The sequence below is a fragment of the Dendropsophus ebraccatus genome, chromosome 2, assembly GCF_027789765.1.
Source record: "Dendropsophus ebraccatus isolate aDenEbr1 chromosome 2, aDenEbr1.pat, whole genome shotgun sequence".
In the NCBI taxonomy this organism is placed as follows: Eukaryota; Metazoa; Chordata; class Amphibia; order Anura; family Hylidae; genus Dendropsophus; species Dendropsophus ebraccatus.
The window spans coordinates 147,477,579-147,496,946 of NC_091455.1; the positions used below are offsets into that span (position 1 = coordinate 147,477,579).

Sequence of the window (19,368 nt, forward strand, 5' to 3'; positions counted from 1 at the left end):
ACAACATGTAGTCGTGCTGCACTCACAACATCGTCTCATAACTTATCACCGCAAGGCGAGTGGGCCTGTGTGCTCTGAAATGCCAGGGCTGATTTTCAGTCCCAGTCCAGCTCTGCTCTGGATCTACAAAGTAGGGTTTCCCTGGGTTGAACCTGATGGACTCTTGTCTCCTTTCAACCTAATTAACTATGTTACTATGTTTACTATTAGCATCACCAATTTGTAATGAGTAGAGAATACAGCAAGTCGCACTGCAGGCTATAGTACATGACAGCTGTCTTCTTGGGCTCTTTTCTGTGTTTCTTAGTGTACATCGGAGGTATATGCTGAAGGTATTTCTAAGGTGTGACTCTGCCATATACTGTATACCTATGATTTAGAGGCATCTAGGCTCCCATGTTACAAAAAAAAAGTACAATACTATTTATAAAAAAGTATATGTGCAATTTATACAGTGAATCAATGTATACCCCAATGTAAACCCTGTAAATGAGGACCAAAATTACCTATATTCAGTAATGGGGGGTCTATGGATGCGTTAACCATGTAAACTAGGGGATTTCCCACAAAGAAAATATGGTGTGAAAAAAAAAACACCATCCATTTTGCAGACCAAGGTATTTTATTTTGTCTTTACAAGCACATTCACACAAAAAAATATATTTGCACTTGTTGCTTTAAGGGAAACTACTATTTACTACTACTTTGAACAATTATGGCCTGGGCTTCATTATATTTAAAATGTCAAGTGGTAAGACTGGTATCAAACACTCAGCTCATTAATGGCGGAGAAAGCTGCCTTATCCTAAGGAAACCAACTGTACACTGTACACAGACTATGACTTTTAGTTCATAATGTGAAGCAGCCTTTCTGTTTCAGTCCAGTAAGTTATCACTGTTAACATGTTCTACATGATAATTGCCTATGACGTCCCAGTAATTGCTTTTCATCTACAGTGTGTGACTGTATTTTATATGTATACTTAGACCAGCTCTTCAAGTTACAAGGGCTTAATTGGTCCCTACTAGATGTCTCAAAGCGGCCTAATCACCAGTTCATTTTCTGGAACATTTATATTAGGATTAAATGTAATATAGTTAAATTAAAGCTCAAAACTTCACTTTAATCTATTTAGGCAACTTTGCATTGTCAATGAATAACCCTTAAGTGAAACAAAGGATTTTCTTACCGCTAAATACAAGTAACCTTATGCCATGACGTACAATACTGTCCTAATAGGCTTAGGCTATGTTCACATTTTGTAAGAGACCGGTCTCAGAAAAGATCATCCCACCCGCTACTGCAGTACCAGCTCGATGATCTTTAGCGCCACTGCGTTCTGTTGCGGGCACATCCGCGTGCGCCCGCATCAGAACTCTCCACTGCCATAGAATGGTGTCTATGGAGCCGGTGGAAATGCGCGCGGCCGTGTGCGCGGACAGACAGCAGAATTCCGTGGACATTATCCGCGAGAATTCCTCAGTATGAACCCACCGTAAGACTGTTAGGAGCACTGCCTGCCCCAATCTGGCCCACTCCACCCACTCCATTCATTATCATTACAAAGGGCCGGGCCAGTTAGGGGCAGATCGGCGCTATGGAGGTGGGCAGTGCTCCTAACAGATCCCACTGTGCTTCTAACAGTCTCACTGGACCACGGAGGAAAGACTAAGGCTGGGTTCACATTACGTTTTTACATTTACGTTTAACCCCAAGACGACCCTGGGTGTACAGGTCCTGGGCCGCCAAGGGGTGTTCAGAGCGGGACCGCGCGCTGGCCCCGCTCTGAACCACCGTGGTCCTGGGTGCCGCTTGTAGCCCAGGACAGCGGCTATTAGCGGGCACGGTCCGATCGCCGTGCCCGCTAATTATGTAATCAGATGCAGCTGTCAAAGTGTACAGCTGCATCTGATTACTTATTATAGCCCGTTCCCTGGTGTCTAGTGGGGGAAAGCAATCGAGTGCCAATCTCATTGATCTATGCAGCATAACTATACTGCATAGATCTCAATGAAAGATCAGTGTACTTATACTAGAAGTCCCTCAGGGTTTCTAGGTGAAAAAATGCAACTACTATGGCCTTTTAAGCACAAGGAGGAAAAAACGAAAACGCAAAAATTGAAATTGGCCCAGTCCTCTAAGGGTTAACGGATCCGTTTTTTTGACAGACAGAAAAATGAGGTCGACCACGTTTTGTGTTGGTAAAAAAAAAATGGATCCGTTTTGATCCGTCATTTTTTTTATAATGAAAGTCAAAGGAAAAACAGATGCACACAGTTGCATCCGTTTTTCATCCGTTTTTTTTTTTTAAATGGATTGCAAAAACGTAGTGTGAACCTAGCCTAACTGCGCTGGAACAGAGACATACCTTTCTCCTTGGCATCTCCTGTGCAATAGGGACATAGCAGGTTAGATTTGTCTATATAGTTTACAAATTATTTATATCTAGCTCTTCTGGTGTTCTCAGGTTCAGTCACATGATCACTCTGTGTTTTCTATTCCTTCTACTCAACATGATCACAGGTGGAGTCATCAGGTGGGTAGGGCAGGTGTCTGTCCCATTGGCTGTCTGGTATTCCACATTGATTTAAAGGGGTTATCCAGCGCTACAAAAACATGCCCACTTTTCCCCCTACTGTTGTCTCCAGTTCAGGTGTGGTTTGCAATTAAGCTCCATTTACTTCAATGGAACTGAATTTCAAAACCCCACCCAAACTGGAGACAACAGTAGGGGGAAAGTGGCCATGTTTTTGTAGCGCTGGATAACCCCTTTAAGCTTTTCCCCTAAAGGTAGGCCTAATATTGGAGTGCAATAGAACCTGTGGTGGAAAGGGCAGCATGAAATTCCATAGCTACCTTGTTCATAGCACCTGCTATGTTTGCCATCTTAGTAGTTATGAAAATGCATATGACTAGATGTGGCTTTGTTCTGACATCCCTTTTAATTAACCAACTAACCTTAGTCAACCATTTAAAAAAAAAAAAAATTAACTTCAATGTGATTATTTGCTAAAGACACTTGCTCCACTTTTCTATTGTATAAATTTCCCACTCCATATCTTTGATTTTATTCTATCCATAAATAAATTAATAAATAAATGCTAACAATAATGTAAAATTCTTTGAAAGGTAACATTGTGCAGTTGCATTTTAAGTGTGACTATAATTCTTACAAAACTTCAGCATCTGAATTAAATAAGTTATGAAACAACTTGCATCTTAGTTCTTGAGATCACTATCCTTCTGTTTATTATCTATGCCCCTTGTTTTAGGATTTTTTTCTAGTAATGTATTCAAGCCTATAAGAAATCACCTGAAAAAATCTGGAGCATGTTTCTTTAGTAAAATAAAACATGGACAAATGGTTAAAGAGGACCTGTCACCCGGGAGGATGGCACCAAGCCCGCCCGACCCCCCAGTGGAGTCCCAGATACCTCCCCTTTCCTGCAAGTCCCACTCCTGGACCCGGTCCCCGGACAGAGATATCGGCGCTGGAGGGTGAGTGTGCGCTGTATGCTAATTACCTGAGATGAGTCCGATGCCCATAGTGAATGACTGGAGCAGTCATTCTCTATGGGCATCGGACTCATCTCTGCTGAGTGTGCGCAGGGCTTCCGACGGCGAGATCTCCGTCCCGGGTCCAGGAGTGCGACTTGCAGGAAAGGGTAAGTATCCGGGGCTCCAGTGGCGGTCGGGCGGGCTTGGCGCTGTCATCCCATCTAACAGGTTCCCTTTAGGGTACAAACCCACACACCGTATACACAGCAGATACGCAGAAAAAACGCAGCAGATTTGGTGGTGCAGATTTGATGCTGTGTCCAGTTATTTAGATCTAAACTGCTGCGTATTTGTTGCGTGTTTGTTGCGTGTTTGTTGCGTATTTGCTGCGTATCGCAGCAGTAAATAAGCTGCATATACGGTGTGTGGGTTTGTACCCTAAAGGCGTTTATATGCCAATAAAGAAAAGACTGTAATAATAACAGGAAACTGAGTGAGTGCTGTATACAGTATGTTTAGCAGTAGGGACCGTCATGAAAACCTTCCCGGCCATCCAGTGCATTTACACGCCAAATTTGGAGTCCAATAGTTCAAGCATTTGGTTACCTTTAGAGAAGAGACTGTAATGATAGATAATAACAAACAACAAGGACAAACAAACCTTCCTGGATACCTAATGTACCTACATTAGCTAGGGTCAGTCGGTTAAGGCATTGGAATACTTATAGAGGACATGCAGATGACTGTAGAATATGTTCATTAAACGAATTATTTCTAAAATCTTGGCAAGTCCAAATAAATTCTTTAAAATATTTAAAATTGCCTGTGGTTACTTTGCATATTCATAAATAAGCTTTTAAATGTATGTAAACTTAGCAGTAAAAAATTCAAAAAGACGGTTGTTAGCAATTATAATGAAATAAACATGAGAAGAAATGTTACGGCTGCTACTGGCTCTTAATGAAACGGTCTCAGTATTTTATAGTTCACAACTATAATTTCACTTAGAATAGAATATTTGATTCCTAAAAGAAATCTCCTTTATATTTGCTAAGTATGACATTTTATATGCATGGATTAGAAATATTAAAAAAGGGATTGGTCAGTGCTCCTACATTTCTATCATTACATTCTTGCTGGCATTAAAGGGAACTAATCAGCAGGATTGTGCTGATATGGTTCCCAGCAGCACAGCATAGACCTACTGTGCAGCTTGCTGAGCATACCACCCACGTCTGCAGCGGTAGCTTATTAAGGGTGCCCTGTACACTCTATGGGCAGACAAACACTCTATGGACCTCCAGCTGTGAGTATGTCAGCAGCCGGCCCTGTTAAATCCCCGCTGCCGGAATGTATACATCACCCTCTCCATGCTCCGGCTTGCTTCGAGGGTTCCCGACGCGTACCGCTGGGCCAATCAGTGTGCTGCCCCGCACCAATCAGCGCAATAATTGGCTGAGCGGGACGTAAAAACGGCAGGAGCCCCAAAGCAAGCCAGAGCTGGGAACAGGTAAAGTATACGCCCCAGCAGCGTTAATGGGGCAGGCTGCGGACATACTTACAGCGGGATGTCCATCCCGCTGTGAGTTTATCTGCCCATAGAGTGTACAGGGCAGATACTTGTGAAGGCACCCTCAAGGTGAAAAGAAGTTTTATTATGCCGTGCGAGGCCAGTGAAGGGGTGGCAACTAGTCATCTTGGCGGGCAACCGTCTTTGACCAGTCACGGCTCTCTACCCGTTAGTGGCAAATAATGATCATTAATGTTTTTTGCAAACTGAGCCAGCCTGTAGATGTCGGCAAGTAGGCACTCAACGGGTACCCGAATGCAGTAGTGGTACTCTGCAACAGGCTACCAATGCACCTGCTGTCTGGAAGTTCTTCCGTGTTCGTGGAGGAAAAGACAACTTGGCCATTTGCAGCATTTGCGACCATAATGTGGGTCGTGGTTGGGGATCAAACCCGGGCACCAGTTCTATGCGTCAGCATATGGAGCGACACCACCCCACTGCCTGGAAGAAACGGGACCCCCACACCCCATACTGGGAAGAAGGAAGATCTGCAGCTACCACTAAGCAGCCCATCGTTGCAAGCCAGGAATCTGCGTTCTCGGTTACAAGCAGTCGGTCCCAGGTTTCTACCTCCTCAATGGCTCACAGTGTGCAAACACTGCCACTGGTAAAACAGCGGTCACTGCCATCACAAGGAGGCAGCAGTACTCGAACAAACACCCGACAGCACAGAAGCCGAACGTCCACCTGGCTAAGCTTACTGCCCTGCTGTCTCTCCTGTTACAGTTAGTGGACTGCCATTTAGGGACCTTATGGCTTGTGCGCAACTGCAATGGAGCGCGTCCAGTCACCATTTCTACGCTAGCAAATGTCCATCAGGCAGCAGCTTAAGTTCCAGGTCAAATCCTACTTGGAATCAACCTTTGTCCCTAAATATTTCAGACCTGGTGCAATTCTAAGCAGTAAAGCAGGACATCTGGCTGCAACTGGCAAAGTTTGCTCTCACCCTGCTGTCATGTCCAGCCAGCATTGCATCGAAAAGGATGTTCAGTGCGGCAGGGTTCATCGTGTCCCCCAGGAGGACAGGCTGCCTTGCCTTAGTATGGAGAGGCTTACATTCCTCAAAATGAATAAAGCATGATTAGGACCTGATTTCACTACCTTTGTGCTTGACTTAATGAGTCGCCAAAGTACAATGTGCAACCCATGCACCAAGAACATGACTGTTCAGACACAAATCCCCGTGAATAAGGTTCACAAAGAGGAAATTTCTCTTCTTGTTAACCATAGCAATGGGGTTTCAACACTGGCACTTGTACCAAGGAATCTTACCATGTTCGTGTCAGATTTCTAAGGACAAGAATGGTAATGTAACAATAATTTTTCTTGAAGTCCTAAAGCTATTATAGGGGTACTTAGAACTCATGCAATGGTTTCTGATAGGGTACTTGTTGAGTCACATTTTATTTATTTATTTTTTTAAACGATATTTATTAAGTGGCTTATGTAATATTTGAACATACATATTGAAAATTCATTACATATTCAAAAAGAAAGTCGCTCACAGGCAACAAAGGATTGTATGTTTACAATATCATACAGATACTATGAGCCTTTGTAATAACCTTAAAAGACATATTATCATATACAATACAACATAGTCTTACCAAAAACATAGGTAGAAAAACAGTAACCTATAATATCACCTTAAAACATGGTATAGATGTCAGATATTCAAATATGCTACCAATAGAATGGAGAGAATTGTCTTTAACAGAGAAAGGGAAAAGCTTAAGATATTTGGAGTGCTCCCAGAGTTCCCTTTTGGGCGGCCATGCAATACCAATCAGTGTCCTTAAATTGATTAATGACAGAGTCTCTCTCTTCTATAGTAAAATCATGAATTAGAAATTGTGTCCATTTGGACATAAATGTTTTTGTTGATTTTTCTTTGGTGCGCAATACATCCAAAAGTTCCCAATGAAAGATCTCCTTCAGAGCGGAGATTACCTCAGAAATGTCTGGTAGAGTATCCAGTATCCAGTGTCTTAATTAACATTTCAGGGAAACTAATAGAGTTAAATGAATTCCTTTAGAGGTAAGTAATTTAGGAGAGGGAGTAGTAGAGTCTATATCAATAAAATGAAAAAGATAACTAAGAGGGAGAAGTGGTATGGCATGGCTCCAAGTGGATAAAAGATAGAGCCGCACAGAGTCCCAAACTTCCTGCACTCGCGTGCAGGCCCAGGCACAGTGAAACAAGTCTGCTTTAGGAAGTGAACATTTCGGGCAACTGTTTATGTGAGCAGTGTGGGAGTTGGAAAAAGGAATATTAAAGGCATATATAGCCTTGTGTATAAAGCGGAAATGTATTTCACGTAGAACCACATTAGGAGTGGCAGAATGCACTAGTTGAGATTCTCTCAATATTTGTTGGGTCAAATCCTCTGAAAAAATTACGGAGGACCATTTTAAAAAAAAAAATTGTCTAGATAAATTCTTTTGAGAGCATGATCTAAGTTCTCCATATGTATGTGATAAAGAATTATGAACTGGTGGTGTTGGGAATAGATTATCAAATTCTATATCACTTTCAATTCAATTATAGAATCGTATTGAGGTAAATTAAATGAAGACAATTTAAATCGTGTTCTGACGATATCCCATGATAAGAAAGTGTTGGAATTAGTATCCAGCAGATCCCCAACAGAAGAAACACTCTGAGTAGTCCAATTAGTCAGGTGGGTAAAGTGGTGAATGCCACAGAGGAAATCTTTTTGATAGGCAAAAGGGTAAACCATATAATTTAGTATCGCCTTCCATGTGGCAATGGTGTCTTTAAAGATAACACTTCTCTTAATTTCTGGGGGTAGTTCTGGTAATTTAGCATGTAGCAGGGTGGGTAAAGGCCAAGGTGCTGCTAAAGCTTTCTCAATTAAAATATTGGAAAAATATGACGTGTCCATAATCCAATCTTTAGCATGGCGAAAGAGAGCGGCTAAATTATATAATCTAATATCTGGGCATTGAGCGCCACATTTAGAAGTTGGGAGACAGAGAGTGGAATAGGCAATACGAGGTCTCTTTGATTGCCAAATAAATTTAGTGAAATATGATTGGAGTAGGGAAACGTCAGAATGTTTGAGTAAAAGGGGTATTGTTTGCATTGGATATAACAGTTTTCCAAAACACACCATTTTGATTAAGTGGGTACGGCCTAGAATTGACAATGGTAGAGATTCCCATCTCTGGAGATCTTGTTTTATTCTCTTAATTATAGGGCGATAGTTCAGGGAATATAGTGAGGAGGGAGTTCTGCCAATATGGATTCCAAGATAAGTAATATAGGATTTAGCAATGGAGACCCCCGCAGGACCCGAAGTAGACCTCTTATGTGGAGTTAGGTAAAGAAGTTGACTTTTATGTATATTGATTCTATACCCAGAGAAGGAACCAAAAAATTTTAAGGCATCTAATACTGCCGGAACATGTAGATCTGGGTTATCTAAATATATTAACCCCCTAGTGACCGCCGATACGGCTTTTTACGGCGGTCACTAAGGGTCCTTATTCTGCTGCCATCAGCTTTTTACGGCGATGGCAGAGAATAAGGCTGCAGGGCCGGGACGGCCCCCACCCCATCCCCCCGGCTACCGGAGGTAGCTGAGGGGTTGGGGCAGTGTATGGGGTCCGTCCCGCCCCCCCCCCCTAACCGACGATCGCCGCTATTAACGTTATAGCGGCGGCCGTCGGTAAAGGGGATTACCGGTGCTGCCGCCGCCTTTCATCTCCCCCCGCCGTGAATCTACGGCGGGGGGAGATGAAATAAGTGTCCCCCAGACCTCAGATCAGCCCCCCTAGTAGGGCGATCACTAACCACCCTCCCCCGGCGGCCATCATTTCCAAGATGGCCGCCGCCATCGCTGTGAACCGACTAATGTCGGTTCACAGCGATGGAAAAGTTAAAATGAATGAAAGCCCCATGCTCTCCGCCACCGGAGGTAGCGGAGAGCATGGGGCAGTCATCGGGGACCCCCCTGTTGGGTCCCGGTACAAGCGATCAGCGGTATATACTATATACCGCTGATCGCTTGTACCATGTGCTCCTGGCACTTTTTATCCCCTGTCACCATGAATGATTGGTGACAGGGGATAAAAAGTGATGTCCCCCCACCCCCCAAGTCGCCCCCCCACCCCCCCTGTCACCCCCGTCCCCCAGTCACCCCCCCTTCCCCATATAGTCACCTGATCCTGGAGCTCCTTCCTCCTCGACGTCCTGGCTGGTTATGAAGTGCGCATGGGCTTCACAACCAGCCAACTCTCAAAATTTAAAGTGACAGAGACCAATTTGGTCTCTGTCACTGAACTATGATTACGGAGATAGAAAATATCACAGTAATCATAGTAATACAGTGAAAATGAATATGTAAAGTACAAAAAGTGACAAACATACAAAAAATAAAACACACACTTTTTATTATAGTAATAATTGCAGTTTACTCCCAAATTACCCCTAACCCCTCCCCAGATTACCCGTAACCACTGCACGTTGCCCGTAACCACCGCACGTTGCCCGTAACCACCGCACGTTGCCCGTAACCACCGCAAATTGCCAGTGACCCCCTCCCGATTGCCCGTAACCCCCCCAAATTACATGTACCCACCCCAGATTACCTATAAGCACTTCAGTTTATCAGTAACAATCCCAGATTGTCTGTAACCCTTCCAGGTTGCACATAACCCCCCCAGGTTCCCCGCAATCATGACAGATTACATGTAACCCCCCCAGATTGCACGTAACCACCGCACGTTGCCTCTGACCACACCACGATGCCTCTGACCACGCCACAATGCCTCTGACCACCGCACGTCGCCTCTGACCACCGCACGTCGCCTCTGACCACCGCACGTCGCCTCTGACCACCACACGTCGCCTCTGACCACCACACGTCGCCTCTGACCACGCCACGGCGCCTCTGACCACCCCAAATTGCCAATGACCCCCTCCAGATTGCGGTGCCCATGCCAGATTACAGGTATCCACCCCAGATTGCCTATAAGAACTTCAGTTTATCCGTAACCACCCCACATTGCCCGTAACCACCCCACGTTGCCCGTAACCACCCCAGATTGTCAGTAAGCACTGCAGGTTGCCCGTAACCACCCCACGTTGCCCGTATCCACCCTAGATTGTCTGTAAGCACTGCAGGTTGCCCGTAACCACCCCACGTTGCCCGTCACCACCCCAGATTGTCTGTAAGCACTGCAGGTTGCCCGTAACCACCCCACGTTGCCCGTATCCACCCCAGATTGTCTGTAAGCACTGCAGGTTGCCCGTAACCACCCCATGTTTCCCGTAACCATCCCAGATTGTCTGTAAGCACAGCAGGTTGCCCGTAACCAGCCCACGTTGCCTGTAACCAGCCCACATTGCCTGTAACCACCCCACGTTGCCGTAACCACAGCAGGTTGCCCTTGACCACCACACGTTGCCCATAACCACCCCACGTTGCCCGTAACCACCCCACGTTGCCCATAACCACCCCAGGTTGCCGTAACCACAGCAGGTTGCCAGTGACCACCCCATGTTGTCCGTAACCACCCCAGATTACCTGTAACCACCTCAGGTTGCCCATAACCACCCCTGGTTGCCCGTAACCACCCCACATTACCTGTAATCTCATTTTTTTTATTTTATTTTAGTAACTGCGCTATTCTAATAACTATTACTAGCTGCGGTTTTGCTCCAGCAAATTGGCGCTCCTTCCCTTCTGAGCCCTGCTGTGTGCGCATACAGTGGTTTATGCCCACATATGGGGTACCGTTGTACTTAGGAGAACCTGCGTTACAGATTTTGGGGTACATTTTCTCTCCTGTTCCTCGTCAAATTGAGAAATTTCAAACTAAACCAACATATTATTGGAAAAATTCGAGTTTTTCATTTTTACTGGCCAATTTTGAATACTTTCCTCAAATACCTGTGGGGTAAAAATGGTCACCACACCCCAAGATGAATTCTTTGAGGGGTGCACTTTCCAAAATGGGGTGACTTTTGGGGGGAATCTATTCTGCTGACACTACAGGGGCTCTGCAAACGCACCTGGCGCTCAGAAACTTCTTCAGAAAAATCTGCACTGAAAATGCTAATTGGAGCTCCTTCCCTTCTGAGCCCGGCTGTGTGCCCATGCAGTAGTTTATGCCCACATATGGGGTACCGTTCTACTCAGGAGAACCTGCTTTACATATATTGGGGTGACATTTCTCTCCTGTTCCTCGTGAAATTGAGAAATTTCGAACTAAAGGAACATATTATTGGAAAAAATCGAGTTTTTCATTTTTACTGTCTACTTTTGAATACTTTCCTCAAATACCTGTGGGGTCAAAATGCTCACCACACCCCAAAATAAATTCTTTGAGGGGTGCACTTTCCAAAATGGGGTGACTTATTGGGAGATTTTACTCTGCGGACACTACAGGGGCTCTGCAAACGCACCTGGCGCTCAGAAACTTCTTCAGCAAAATCTGCATTGGAAATGCTAATTGGCGCTCCTTTCCTTCTGAGCCCTCCTGTGTGCCCATGCAGTGGTTTATGCCCACATATGGGGTACCATTGTACTCAGGAGAACCTGCGTTACAAATTTCGGGGTACTTTTTTCCTCTTGTTCCTCATAAAATTGAGAAATTTCAAACTAAAAGAACATAATATTGCAAAAATATGAGTTTTTCATTTTTACTGTCTACTTTTGAATACTTTCCTCTAATACCTGTGGGGTCAAAATGGTCACCACACACCAAGATGAATACTTTGAGGGGTGCACTTTCCAAAATGGAGTGACTTATGGCGAGATTTTACTCCGCTGGCACTACAGGGGCACTGCAAACGCACCTGTCGCTCAGAAACTTCTGCAGCAAAATCTGCATTGAAAAAGCTAATTGGCGCTCCTTCCCTTCTGAGCCCTCCTGTGTGCCCATACAGTGGTTTACGCCCACATATCGGGTACCATTGTACTCAGGAGAACCTGCGTTACAAATTTTGCGGTACTTTTTTCCTCTTGTTCCTCGTGAAATTGAGAAATTTCAAACTAAACGAACATATTATTGGAAGAATTCGAGTTTTTCATTTTTACTGTCTTCTTTTGAATACTTTCCTGTAATACCTGTGGGGTCAAAATGGTCACCACACACCAAGATGAATTCTTTGAGGGGTGCACTTTCCAAAATGAGGTGACTTATGGGGGGTTTTCTCTCTGCTGACACTACAGGGGCACTGCAAACGCACCTGGCGCTCAGAAACTTCTTCAGCAAAATTTGCATTGGAAAAGCTAATTGGCGCTCCTTCCCTTCTGAGCCCGGCTGTGTGCCCATACAGTGGTTTACGCCCACATATGGGGTACCGTTGTACTCAAGAGAACCTGCATTACAAATTTAGGGGTGCTTTTTGTCTCTTGTTCCTCGTGAAATTGAGAAATTTCAAACTAAACGAACATATTATTGGAAGAATTCGAGTTTTTCATTTTTACTGTCTTCTTTTGAATACTTTCCTGTAATACCTGTGGGGTCAAAATGGTCACCACACACCAAGATGAATTCTTTGAGGGGTGCACTTTCCAAAATGAGGTGACTTATGGGGGGTTTTCTCTCTGCTGACACTACAGGGGCACTGCAAACGCACCTGGCGCTCAGAAACTTCTTCAGCAAAATTTGCATTGGAAAAGCTAATTGGCGCTCCTTCCCTTCTGAGCCCGGCTGTGTGCCCATACAGTGGTTTACGCCCACATATGGGGTACCGTTGTACTCAAGAGAACCTGCATTACAAATTTTGGGGTGCTTTTTGTCTCATATTCCTTTTGAAAATGAGAAACTTTAATCTAAACGTATATATTATTGGAAAATTTAAATTTTCCATTTTTTTACTGCCTAATTGTGAATACTTTCCTCCAGCCCCTGTAGGGTTAAAATGCTCATTATACCCCTAGATTAATTCTTTAAGGTGTGTAGTTTCCAAAATGGGGTCACTTATGGGGGTTTTCAGGATACCAGACTTCTAAATCCATTTAAAAAAAGAACTGGTCCCTAAAAAAATCAGTTTCACGAAAATGTGATAATTTGCTGATAAATTTCTAAGCCCCATAACACCCTTAAAAAGTAAAATATGTTTACCAAATTATGCCAGAATAAAGAAGACATATTGGTAATGTGACTTAGTAACTAATTTATGTGCTACGACTTTCTTTTTTTAGAAGCAGAGAATTTCAAAGTTCATAAAATTTTCAATGATATTTTGATGTTTTTTACAAAAAACACACAAAGTAGTGACCAAATTTTGCCACTAACATAAAGTGCCATATGTCACGAAAAAACAATCTCAGAATCGCTAGCATACGTTAAAGCATCACTGAGCTATAAGAGCATAAAGTGAGACAGGTCAGATTTTGAAAAATTAGCCTGGTCATTAAGGCCCAAACTAGCTGCAGCACGAAGGGGTTAAAGTATCATCAGCAAAGCATGTAACTTTGATGACTTGGGAACCAACCCGTATGCCTGAGAAAAAGTCAGAAGAAATAAGATATCTAGCCAGAGGCTCCATCGCCAAATTGAACAATAGAGGGGATAGGGGGCAACCCTGTCTGGTACCTTTTTGTAAGGGAAAGCTATCTGAAAGGAAACCCGGGGTATGAATTCTAGCTTTCGGAGATGTGTATATTGTGGAAATAAAATCTTTGAATTGACCTGTGATACCAAATTTTGTTAAGGTCATGTCCAGCCACTCCCAGCTGATATTATCAAAAGCCTTTTCGGCGTCAATTGCCAACAGACCTGGAGAGTGGCTGGAACGACCCCCAGATTGGACACCAGACTGGGCCGCTAGTATCGTTCTTATATTAGTGACACCAGAACGCCCTTTTATAAAGCCAACTTGATGGCTGCCTATTAGTGATGGTAGGATGTCTGCCAATCTATTGGTCATAATCTTTGCCAACAATTTTAGGTCTACATTTATTAAAGAAATTGGCCTGTAAGAATTAGGAGATGTCAGATCCTTCCCCTGTTTGTGTAGTATTTTGATATATGCAGTATCTCCCGAGGGAAGCATGTGATGGTCAGTCAGAATAGTTTGGAAAGTAGAAAGAAGGGTAGGGGAGATGACAGAAGACATAGATTTATAAAATTCCGCACTATAGCCATCAGGGCCTGGAGCTTTGTTATTTTTAAGTGTAGAGATAGTGGCAGTAATTTCCTCCAATGTGACTGGGGCGTTGAGAGAATCAAGAGAAGGGGTATCAAGAGAAGGTAGAGTTAATGACTCTAAAAAGTTCTTACCAGCAACTAGATCAAGCCTATCTTTGGAATATAGTGAGCGGTAAAATTGTTGTAAAAGTTGTGATATGACTTTAGGATATGTGTAGTAGGTCTACGTCCTTTAGCAAGGTTAGCTAACATTTTCCCTGATTTATTACCATAGCGGAATAAACGGGATATGTATTGATCTCTATATATAGCATTGAGTTTTTCCTGTGCAATTTCGAAAGCTTGTCTAGCTGCTGTCCATTTAGATTTATTGTCATGTGTAGGGGAAGACAGGAAAAGAGTGTATGTAGAGCGCAGATCTTGGGAAAGTTGAAGATAGTTTTTACGTGCTTCACGTTTCTGGGCAGCCACATAAGAAATTATTTGGCCCCTTAGAACTGCTTTTGCAGTCTCCCAGAAAAGTATTGGGGATTGTGTATGTTCAGCATTGTTAGAATAGAAGTCTGACCACCATTTTTTTAATAGTTTGATAAATGATTCATCATTAGCTAAATGAGAAGGAAATCTCCAAATAATATCGGATCCCTTCTGAAAAATATCTCTTAATTGTAAACTAACAGGGGAGTGATCCGAAATTACTATATCATGAATTTCAGAGTCTTCTACTCTGCCAAGAGAGTCCGGTGACACTAAACAGTAGTCTATTCTTGACCAGGCCGTTTGGGAGTGAGAGTAAAAAGAGTATTCTCTACCATCTGGGAATCAGATAGGGAGGTAGAATTAAGGAAGTTGGATAAAATATTATCTGATGAAGTATATACAGTAGGGGTCTTAGTTCTTTTTCTATCTTTAGTTGTATTAAGAACAGTATTTAGGTCTCCACCAACTATTTTAAGATTATTGTCATCTTGCAGAATGAGGTTTTCCAATTTTTTTAAAAATTCAGGTCTCTGAGTGTTGGGACCATAGACGTTATATATGCTATATTTGCCCGCTGGAGTGTCAATAAGAAGATGACATATCCTGCCTTCATCATCTTGATATTGAGATAATACCGTACAGGCTAAATTTTTATGTGTAAGAATAACTACCCCGCCTTTACGGTTAATAGCTGGTGAACCATAAACTGCACCCACCCAAAAACATTTGAGTCTGAAATAATCTGATTCAGTTAAATGTGTTTCTTGCAATAATACTATATCGGCCCTAAGTCTCTTAGGGTGCGTTCACACCTACAGGATCTGCAGCTGATTTTCTGCAGCAGATTTCAGTTAAATAACTGAACACAGCATCAAATCTGATGCTGTGTTCAGTTATTTAACTGAAATCTGCTGCAGAAAATCAGCTGCAGATCCTGTAGGTGTGAACGCACCATTAAAGGCTGGGTTCACACTATGTATATTTGAGGCTGTATTTGTGAGGCTGTATAGCAACCAAAAACAGGAGTGGATTGAAAACACAGAAAGGCTATGTTCACATAATGTTGTAATTGAGTGGATGGCCGTCATTTAATGGCAAATTTTTGCTGTTATTTTAAAACAACGGCTGTTATATTGAAATAATGGCAGTTATTTACCGTTATATGACGGCCATCCACTCAATTTCAACATTGTGTGAACAGAGCCTTTCTGTGTTTTCAATCCACTCCTGGTTTTGGTTGCTATGAGGACCTGACTTGAGGACCAAATACTGCCTGAAGTATACAGTGTGTGAACCCAGCATAAGGTGTTTCAGTATAGAAGTCCTCTTAGATGGGGAACGTAGTCCCTTAACATTCCAAGTGATTAATTTCATACAATATTAATAGAAGAGGAGGTGTTAAGAAGAGACCCTGGAAGCACAATAACATAGTGGGTAACCCTTTCAGGCAGAAAAAGAGGATAGCATGTAGCATTTTCAGACAAACTAAAGGTGATATACCTAAGAATAAAACAGTTAACAATATAAACTAAGCGAATAAAGTGAGATGTGGACTTCACTTTTTTCGTATTGTCCAATATTCGCAAACTCTGCATTATGGAGAAGAAATAAAGAGAAAGAAATAACTGGTGGAGAGGTCCCATCAACCTCCGCTCCACTAAATGAGTATATATTAAAATTAAAGACATACACATCCCTACCCTCCTGAGAAATGTGTGAGTTGTCACAGGGAAGCAAATAAATAAAATAAAAGGGAGAGCCAGTATATAATGATTAGTACTTAAAGAAGTTGTACTTAAACCTAATACCATACAAGGTGGAATTATACATATACATACATATACATGCACACACACACACACACACACACACACACACATATATACATACATAAATACATACTTACACATAGACACATACACCACCAAATGCATTACTACCTAGACTAAAGAAAATAATAATGTAGTAACAAGGTGTCCCTAATATAGTATTTCGTCAACATATATAAAACTAAATAGAGAAAAAATACTCAGTTTTAATGAGCAGCATAGCATCCAACAGAATAGAGATGGACTTCATAATCATTCCATTTTTTCTACCGTGTCAGTAGGACTATCCAAACGTCGTCTCTTGTGCTTGTCTTGAATAGGTGGAGTGAGACCCTTTACATCTTTAAGGGAAGAAATGGCTTCCTCAGGAGAACTGTAAAGAGAGGCTGAACCATCCGATTTGAAAACTTTCAGTATGGCAGGATAAAGAAGAGCAAATCGTATTTGATTTTTTACCAATGTCGAGCAAATGTGTGCAAAAGCTTTACGTTTTTGAACCACTTCTGCGGAGTAGTCATTAAACATGAGGATTTTGTGGCCACGAATTGCAACATCAACTGTAGATTTTTTAAAGCTTTGTAAAATGTTGTTTTTATCATTATAATTCAGATACTTGACAATCACTTGTCTGGGTTTCTGTTCCTTTTGATTTGCATCTTGCTTTTGTTTCGCTGGTGGGGGTCCCACACGGTGTGCTCTTTCCACAGTAATGTGACCTGGGATACCCAAGGCTTGGGGAATTTCTAGAGAACATATAGCATGTAATTGCATGGCTGGAATGGATTCAGGTAAACCTATAATACGTAAATTGTTGCGCCTAGAGCGGTTCTCTAGATCATCAGTCTTTGTTTGCAATGAAGCTGTGACATTCATATTCTGTTGTAGTTTTATTTTTGTAGAATGTATTTCATCTTCTAACAAGCTGACTCTCTCCTGAAGTTCAGTAATCTGTGAGGTATGCGTTGCTATATCTCCCTGTATGGTTGCTAGGGAGGAAACTATGGTGGCCTCAAGAGAGGATTTTATGTCATTTAATATCATTTTGGACACTTGAATTGCCAGTGCCTTGCAAGACATATTTAGTCCTGGTATTATGGTGTCACAGAGGTCCGGCACTGGGGTTTGTGAGGTATGTGTTTCCTCTGTGTGTGCCTCAGCAGCTGCACCCCGTGTCGGCGCCATCTTAGATGTCCCTGTGGCAGAGCTGTGAGGTAAATGAATGAGGGCTTATGGGGAGGTGTATAACTGGTTCCCCGCTTAATGAAGTGGTGCCTCCGACTCCTCGGCACTTAGAGAAGTCAGAGATGTGATCCGGCAGGGCCGGTAATGTCAGGAGTCAGAGCGGGGAGCGATATTATGAGCGGAGGGTGGAGGAGCTCACTCACACTGCTGCCATCCCATACGCGCCGGAACCGGAAGTGTCACATTTTAATAGCTCATTTCTTCAGTGCCTTAAAGCTATAGAAAGAGTTCCTGATGGGGTATATGTGGTGACCTACCACGGGTGTTGCTATTGGTTACACCCTTCGCAAAAGCCTGTACCTATTGTATGTAAGTGGAGAAGTAGTAGTGTTAGAGTTTCGCTACAAGATATCGCTACTGTAGGTATATGTAATTAGTTGCTGCACAGCTGAAGTATGGAAAGGGTTATCGTTTGTTTATGTGTCACATGGATCTGTGAACCAATGAGAGTATCTTCTTCTATCCTATCATCTTCTTTACTATACACACTCTTCACCCATTCACAGCACACCTTACAGGGGCTGTAGATAGGAAATCACGTGGATAGAAAGAAGTGTATGAGTCTTTTGATGTTGGACTTCGTAGAGGAAGGACGCAAGCTAGAGCGCTCCCTACAGTGGTTCAATTGGGTTCTGGCCCTCTTCCAGGTCCCCAGCCTTAGAAGTCAGTCTTAGTCAGGTTCCTGTACAGTGAGGAAGCAAGACAAGACGCAGCTAACAGTTTCTCTTCAAGTAACTCTACACAACACTATGCAGTGTTAAGTTCTTCACAGGAGAGGACAAGTCCACGCCGTGGACTAGGAGAGTCCCAGTGCAGTACAGTCTCCACAACAGCAGAAAGCTAGGAACAGATCCAGATAGAGCAAAATTGCTAGAAGTCTATGAACTCTATCTCGCAGCGTGGTTTTCAGCAGGGAACCCTCAGCATTCCGCTCATGCCAGGTAACACAATCTGGGGCTTGTGTCACCCTCTAGGACGGGTCTCCCAACACTGGTAGGGCAATAGGTGGTTCATTCCGACAAGAGTCGATGCACGGGCACAAGTATTCTCTCTCAAGTATTCTTTAATTTCTACCTAATCCTCCAACATTCCAGCAGAGCACAGTACTACTAGGGTTGGGGCTCTCACAACATCCTCCTCTCTGCTCCTCTGATTCTTTGTATCTCTCAACACTCAAACCATTCAGCACGACTGTACTACTCGCTATACTCTCATCCCAGATCTGGATCCTGAACTGTTGAGTGTCTTATCAAGTCTAAAGTACTTAATGTAGTCAATGCAAAGCTGTATATTCTGCTGCACACAAGTATCCTTAGAGTAAACGAGATTTTATTTATGGTAAAGAGACTCTGTGATTCTTCGTCCTGCACCAACACAGTACACACCAAAACCTTGGGACCTTTCCCCTATAGGTGGCACTACCAATAGTCCGGATGGGTCACTACTCCACTCCGGACCACTGTAATACCAGCCTGATTTACCCCGTAGCAGGTCACTGATCACAGGGGAACAAGGTGTAACTGGCCCTTTAAAATAAAACCAGGTGTGCCACCATACCTGTGTGCCCAACCGGCACTGGTGCCATGACATAACATCTTAGGGTCCGGCTGCATCTCAAC

At 43.1% G+C, this 19,368-nt stretch overlaps 1 protein-coding gene across 7 annotated transcripts in view; it reads left to right on the forward strand.

Moving 5' to 3' along the window:
• The window catches only part of PDE1C (phosphodiesterase 1C), a 553,045-nt gene that overhangs the window by 70,771 nt on the left and 462,906 nt on the right, over positions 1 to 19,368 (forward strand). The window lies entirely within an intron of this gene.